Genomic DNA, 7869 nt, shown 5'->3' with positions numbered 1-7869 from the left:
TTTTTTTTTTTTTTTTTTTTTAAAGACAGTGAACTTGGGATTTCACATTGCCTAACAAATTTGGGAATCCAGTGTGAGAACTGGAATGACTGGTTTCTTGAGCTAAAGTTTTAAATGCCTTTAATGAAAAACCTTTGCTGAAAAACAGTTTCCTAAATTCCACAAGGATCCAGAAGGCGAGTGCCCTTGTTCCTGAAAAAATCTGGGATATGGGGACAAGTGACAGCTCACTGTGAGCAGCTCTGCCTTCCTACTCCTGTCCAGACAGCTTTCCTAGGAAGCCAAGCCCTGCTTCTGCACGGTACCAGGCACAGCACTACCCAGAGAGGAAGTAGGGACAGCATACAGGCACCAGCCAGGATTCCAAAGGACAGCCAGGCTCCCTGCAGCACTAGTGTCCCTGGCACTAGCTCCTCTCCTGTCAAACATTCATTGTGCAACGAGGAAGCACACACTCCTCTGAGGCGACACTGATAGCTACTCACACGATGCGCTCCTGGGCCTTGGGCTCTCAAGAGAAACGAGTCTTCTAGGACTATGGTGCAAATGTAGTGAGAAGAGTACGAGGTGAGGCCAGACCAGGAGGAAACGGTATGGCCGGTGGCTGCTGGGAGGGAATGCAGTGTGGTCTCATGAGGGTGAGCACTGGAAAGGGTTCTGAGGGATAAGTAGGTGTTTGTTCTGGGGCTGTTCTAGATGAGCCTGCAAAGGCTCAGAGGCACGAGAGGTAGCATGTGGTTCAGCAGGAGCCAGGGCCGAGGGTGGAAGAGACCCTGAATGAATCAAAGAACTGGCATCGTATGCTGGTGGAAGTGAGGAGCTACAGAAGGTGGCTAGCAGGGGAAGCACGTACACCTCCGAAGGTGTGATCTGCAGTGGGGGTGATGTGGGCCTGAAGGGCCCTCAAGGAGCCCTGAAGGCAACACAGGGTGGAAGGCGTGTGGCCCTGATGTCAAGAGTGACAAGTATGTGGGGCCTTGAAGACAGAAGATGGGAAGCCGGGGTCGGGGGGAACTTCTTTTGCTAGGCACCAACTGGGAGATCCCCACTCGCATCCTACCAGGGCTTCATTCTGACCCCCAGGCAAGCAACTGCACAGGTCCTATAGAGACGGGCACCCCAGGTACCTACTGTTTGTACCCTTGCATTAAGGGTAGAATATTCTTTATCTCTGAGACAACAAGCATCAGAGACACAATGGTTCCTCCGGAGGGGAAACCATGTGAACATATTCTCACTGACATCACCAGCACAGAGCACTGAGCCCAGGCAGGAAGAATCTGTCCCATTAGTCAAACTCATCCTTCTTAGCTGAAATGCTGGGTAATCTAACCAGGGCCAGGAGACCTCTCCAGTCGGCCTGCCAGGGTCCCCAGCATCCTCTTCTATCCAGCCAGACCCGTCTTCCCATGAGCCCTTCCTCACCTTACCCTATCCGGACTTCCTGTCCACACCTTCCGGAACCCACCATTCCCTCCTACACTCCTTTCAGCCTGCAAAGTCCAACAAAGGCTGCCCCCTGCTCTTCTCAACTCTCCCATGAAGTGAGCACTTCTCCTCCGAACCCAGCACTCAGTGATCCCTCATTCTGTGCTGACCAATGTGCTGGCCCATGTCACCAGTTAAATTCTTTCCGTCTCCACAACTCCTCGATGAAGTCCTTGAGGACAGTGCCAAACTTCGCTGTGTCCCTAGCGCCAGCCCTGCCTCCTGATCTAGTGCTGTGCATGCAGTAGGTGGGGATCAGTAATACCTGCCAGAGGACTAAATCTGGGAGGCTGGCAGAGCTGGAGGATGGCACAAGCAGTAGGGCAAACATGGGCAAAGCCCGTGCTGCCACACTGGTGGCATGGAGTGGGTCTGCAAATCTCAACAGTCTGCTTGGCTAATTGGCATGGAATGTGGACAGGACTAAGTCCCTAGTCTTACTGGTCAAGTTAGTAGGGGCCAAGGGAACCGTTCTTGGATTCCAAAATGCACACAGAGCAGAGCCTGACTCATCACAGCTGCAGCTGGTGGCTGGGGAAGGATGCACATGCTGGGATGTGTGTGACCCACTGAGGGGAGAGGTGTGCTCTAACTCCTCACAGGGTGCTCTGAAAGTGCCCCGAGAACCAGACTGCAGTGTGGCCTCGCTACTTCACAGGGGAAGTGCAGAGAGAAGAAAAGCAACTACAAGAGGAGCAGAGTAAGTGAAGTTCAACCTCAGGCACCCCCAGTTCCAGGCCTAGTCTTTCTTCAAAAGGCTGCATTGTCTCTCTTTTCATCTACGGCTTGGGAGCCACAGGTGGGGTGCCTGCAGCTGAACTCATTTTGCAGTAAATGTCTGGCCTAGAAACTCTCATGACCATGAATCCCCAGGGCCCTTCTCTGACACAAAGGTCTCGGGCTTTACTGTTCTCTTCACCAAAGAGGCAAATCTGCCTGTGCCTGCTTTTCCCATAAAAAAGCTGAAAAGCCTTTTTCAACGAGATGTTCTTCTACCATTCTTGGAATTCCAAAATGCACACAGGGTTGCTAGGAGCCTGTTTGCGACTAGTCAGCGGTATGGGCAGAATGACAGAAACATGGGTTCCCCAGAAGTCACGAGCTCCAATGCAGGCTGGCACCAAGCTCCTGACACCATGTGTAAGTCACAAGGCCACCTCACTGACTGCCCCTGCTCGAGAGAAGGAGTCATGGGAAGAGCAGGACACAAGGACAGGTCCTGACTGCTGCCTACCAAGAGAAAACCAGGGGCCACACTCTGAACTACACAGCCACAGCCCCGCACTGGGTCTCTTGGGCTCTGTGGCAGCTCAGTGACGGTCACAGGCTGCAGGGGCTGACCACTTTCTAAGGACTATTTCAGGAGTCGGGTCCTCCTCCTCTACGTCTTTGTGCAGCTGTCATTAACTTCGCCTTCCAGATCTGAAACAGTCTACGGAGACCACGCCCCCTTCTTAGGGCCATAGAGGTCCGAACCCTTGACATCTATGAAGTCCATGTCCTTTCCACTGTATCAGTTTCTCCCTGACATCTTCTGAAGCCACTGCAGCTGCTCAGTGAACACACCCAGCTACAATAGCAATTCTCCTGCGCAGAACCAAGGTCTCAGGTGATATGCTGTTTTCTCCCTACATTTTGCCCTGCTGTTCAGTGCTTAGCCTTCCCCAAAGCATTTCCCCGTGCACTTGGGGAGTACAGATGAGGTGCATACTTGACAGGTTTTGGAACGAATCTCTAGAGCTGGCCTACTGTGACAGCCGGCAATGAGCCGCCATAGCTAAGCCTTTACTATATACAGGCAATGTGCTAGATGCTTTCCACACAAAACTTAAAATAAGCTCCCCACTTAGGTACTATTCTAGGTGGCTTAGAGTTGGGGGAAACGGAGGCCTGGAGAAGCATACACAAGGTCATAAAACTTAAAATCTTAAAATCAATCATTCTACAATACTTCTGATCACAGGAGTGAATGGAGGCTCTCAGTCATTACTACAAATCAGCTCCAGGTTTTCCCAACCCCAGTGTCTGAAATCTTACTGGTTACGTTACACCGCCTCTCTCCCAGATATCAGCACTACCACCGGCCAGATGACCACTGAGAGCCTGGTACTTTATACTCATTATTTTACTGAACTCCAATCTCATTTCATTTGGTGATGCTCAAACATCCCAGTTTCTGTCCTGGGTGGCAGAGGTTTTGGCCACCACACTCAGATTCCCATGGGTTCAGAGGAGACATCCACAGCCCCAAGGAAGGATTAATAATCACAAGGACTTCACACTTTTTTTCTTGTACCAGGGATCCAACTCAGGACCTTCGCTTGCGAGGCAGACACCACTGAGCTAAATCCCTGGCCCTGCACATTGTTTTGAGAGAATTAAATTAGATAATGTACATCATAAGCTTGCATCACACATGCTCAAGTAACAGTGTCAGGGCAAAGTCAGAATCAGGGAAACAAACTGATCTATAAACCACCAGGCGTGTGTTCATTCAACAAACGCTGACTGAACACCCACTGCTCTTCTGCCCCATGGGAGGACAGAAAGATAAACCCAGAGCTGTCATTTATTCCTGTGTTGTGAAAATTGCAGCTCGGACTTGGAGTTGCCTATTTGTTTTCCAGGCAAGTCCAGCGATTTGCCTCAGCTCTCCAGGAGACATGCTTCCTATGTGACATATGTATTCAGATGGCCTGTCCAGACCGTGATTTCCCAAAGAGAATATGAGCACACATCACCTCCATCTGCTTTGATGAATCCTGCAATAATTTGGCTTCCAGTCACTCCGGTGTCACCGAATAACTGAATAGGAACAGTGAGATCAGACCAGAGGCCTGTTGAAAAGGTCTGAGACTTAACTTACAAAACACACACCAAGCATGCGCTGGACATGACAGGAGGAGGTACAAGAGTCAGAGACGGAGCAGGAAGACTGTTCTGATCTTGGGTGACAGTAATAGTGAACACTTATGAGTGCTTTCCTCACATTGTAATAATACTCCACTGACATTCTTATTTAAAAAGCTGAGCTGTAATTCACAATCCATCAATTCATTCTTCTAAAGTTTACAAGTCAGTGGTTTTAGGTATATTTACAAAGTTCTGCAATATCACCACAAGCAATTTAAGGGCTTTTTAACCACCCTCTAGAAAAACTCTGTACCCCTCATCTGTCACTCCTCATTTCCCCAAACTCTTCCCTGTTGCCCCAGCAACCACTAATCTGCTTTCTGTCTCTATAGATTTGCCCTTTCCGGGTATCTCAGAGATGGGATCATATAATGTGAACTGGCTTCTTCCCCTAAGCATGTTTTCACAGTGCACTTTTTTTTTTTAAGATGAAAAAACAAAACAAAACAAAAAACCCAAACTGAGGCATAGAGAGGTTAAACAAAAGGTCACAAACTCAAATGCTCCCAGAGGCCAGGCAGGAGATTCCAATGAGGTCAAGGGAACCACAGCAGGCCCTGGAGAACTGGCCAACAAGGAAGGGCTGGTTCTCCCCACTAGTCTCAGTGGGAAAGTGGGCCCCACAGCTACAGCTCCCAGTTCCTTAAGGAAAGCCAGAAACCCGAATTGGCCTGTGAATTTTCTCAATTTAAAGTACTCTAAGATCCAGGCTAAACCAAATAGTGTGGGAGGATCAGCCTCTGACCCCTGGATTAAGCAACGTGCTAAGGGTTTACACTGAGTAGAATTCTGGTCCAAACTCCAAAAATTGCCTCAAGCCATTCAGTAATAGTGCTTTCCCTCACAGAGTTGGCTGACTCTAAAGAGCTAGGGTGAACAGGACAGTTCAACCTTGACTAATCCCAGGGCTCTGGAGAGCCCCTTTCCCCAAATTCCAGCAGGCCCAGACACACGATCAGCTCTGATCCCCAAACCCTGGGCTTCTCAAAGGGCACCTATATTTGCTGGCCTTGGGAACTCAAAGTTCAGACCAGATCATGTGCATTTAGAGTGGTATGGCCAGAGAAGTAACTCAAAGCTCAAGAATGCTAGACTTAACCACGAAGGGTGCCACCTCCCCTAGTCAGCAGCCAGCCAGACAGGGCCCTGGCTGCACAGTGCCCTGCAGAGCACCCCAGCAGAGTGAGTGCCCACACTGAGCAGACTGCCCGTTGGCATCTGTCATCCACATCTGAACCCTCAAGAGAGGACAGCCCAGGGTTTATCAACTTTCTCATCAGCACTGATCAATGACTATGTCCCTTCAAATCAAGAGGCTGCAAAATCTCAACTGGCCACTTAAAGCTTTACCCCGACTGTCTTAGCCTTCAGGAAACTGTGTGGTCACACTGGACTGAGGTGGTAGAGGGAAAGCTCTCCAGGTCTTGTGCACAAGCAGCTCACATATGCCACCAGATAATGGTCACAACACAACCCTAGCACAGTGGAGCCAAGCGCCCATCTCTTTATTTTTAGTGGTCAAGAGGCCCGTCATTATGATCAAACACCCTCTTAACACCTCCTGGGAACACTATACGGGACTGGCTCTGTCACCTGAGCTTCGGGCTCTGGACCACCACAGCCATGTCCAAATATGAAATTTCTTTTATTATATGTATGCTCCTTTTGTTGGCAGGTAAACTATCCATGGTGATGGGGAAGGCTTGAGACAAATGAGCCTAGGTTTTTTACCCAGGCTCTAGCTGTGAAAGTTGGAAAGATGACAATATCAAGGGGCCTCTGTCTTCTCATCTGTGAAATGGGGTAACTTAGCTTATAGGGCCTCCAAGAGAAGTGAGATGAGGGTATATATACAATGGCCAAAGAAAGGAAGGCTCTCTATGCCCCTCTGCCCCCACCACTCCAGATGGGGCAGACTGCACTTCACATGCGGTCCCAGGTTTCACTGTGACAGCAGTTATGGACTGAAATGTCCCCATTCACCCCAAATTCATATGCTGCAGCTCTAACCCCACTGTAACTGTATTTGGAGAGAGTGCCTCTTAATCAGCTAAGATTAAATGAAGTCATAAGGGTAGGGGCTCTGATCTCCTAAGATTAGTGTCTTTAGAGAAGAGACACCTGCCCCCCACCCCCGCCGGGGGAATAAAAAGCAGTCACGTGAGTACATGTAAGACAGAAACTGCCTCTAGGCCCAGAGTCAGGGCCTCAGCCTGAGAACTACCTTGTAAGACTCTGTTCTTGGATTTCCCAAGCTCCAGAACTGGGAGAAATAAACTGTTGCTGTGGAAGCCAGCCTGTGGTATTTTGTTAGGGCAGCTGGGGCAGACTAATATACTCACACATTTGTGCACCGTACTGGGGCTTTTCAAGAAAAGCTCGAAGCACACTTAACACCTCTCAACTATTCCCCCACCTTGCACCACTTAAGCAGGCAATCCCAGCCAGAGACCGTGACTGGACCAGGGAAGCCTGAGTCCTCCGCCTCCTCACAAGTATCTTATTCTCTGGGGCTTTTCTTGAAAGGGATCCCTAATCACCAATACCGTGACTGCTGGCTCAGGGTGACAAAGAGGTTGTGGGCTTGCTGCTTGGCCTGGTAAAGCCAGGAGCAAACCTGAAGGGCAGCCAGGCCTTCAGCCTCCGGCTAACTTCTGCTAAGCACTGGCAGGCACTGAGATGATGTGAACAGAGATCAAGGTGTAGAAGAGGTAGAAGCTTTAGAAATAATGGCAAGAGACTTACAACAGCTTTCTGTTTGCTACTGTAATAAATTATCACAAGCTTGGTGGTGCAGAACACAAATTTATTATTGAGCTAAAATCAAGGTGTAGGCAGGGATATTTTATCTCCTGGAGGCTCTAGCAGAGAACTCTCTTGGCAGCTTCCAGAGGCTAGTGGCACCTTCTATCTTCAAAGCTAGTGATGGCTGGTTCAGTGTTTGTCACATCACTCTGATCCTCACTGTTCTGCTTCTTCCCTCCACACTGAAGGACGCTTGGGGTTACATTGGGACCACCTGGGTAATCCAGAATATCCTCTGTTTTAAGGCCATCTAATTAAGAATCTTAATGCTATCTGTTATCTTAAATCACATATTCACAGACTGCAGGGATTAGGAAGTTCTGGGAGGCCATTATTCTGCCAACCAAAGTGCTAAAAGCAGTTCTGATAGAGACAATTACATAATCTATGTTATTACAATTATAACATGTCCAGCACTTCACTAAGCCCTTTATAACATTAATGTAAGTAATCAAATAACCCTACAAATACTATTATTATTCTCAGTTTATAGATAAGGACATTGAGGCAGAGGGTAATTGCTTGTTCAGGATTACCCAGCTAGTGAACAGGAACTTGAACCCTAGGAGGTGGGCTCCTGAGCCTGCTCTTACAGAACCAACCAAGCAGGCTACAAATTAGGCAGGTTTGTAAGACAGTCTTTTTTTTTTTTTTTTTTTTTTT

General features: G+C 48.7%; 1 protein-coding gene across 1 annotated transcript in view; it reads right to left on the bottom strand.

The window, feature by feature from the left end:
- Vac14 (VAC14 component of PIKFYVE complex) overlaps positions 1 to 7869 on the bottom strand; it is a 100095-nt gene that overhangs the window by 86898 nt on the left and 5328 nt on the right. The gene's annotated exons all lie outside the window — the stretch shown is intronic.

This window comes from Fukomys damarensis, unplaced genomic scaffold, assembly GCF_012274545.1.
Source record: "Fukomys damarensis isolate Sample0158 unplaced genomic scaffold, DMR_v1.0_HiC HiC_scaffold_32, whole genome shotgun sequence".
NCBI classification, from domain to species: Eukaryota; Metazoa; Chordata; class Mammalia; order Rodentia; family Bathyergidae; genus Fukomys; species Fukomys damarensis.
Note: the sequence above shows the minus strand (reverse complement) of the source record. Positions and strands in the feature narration are given on the sequence as shown.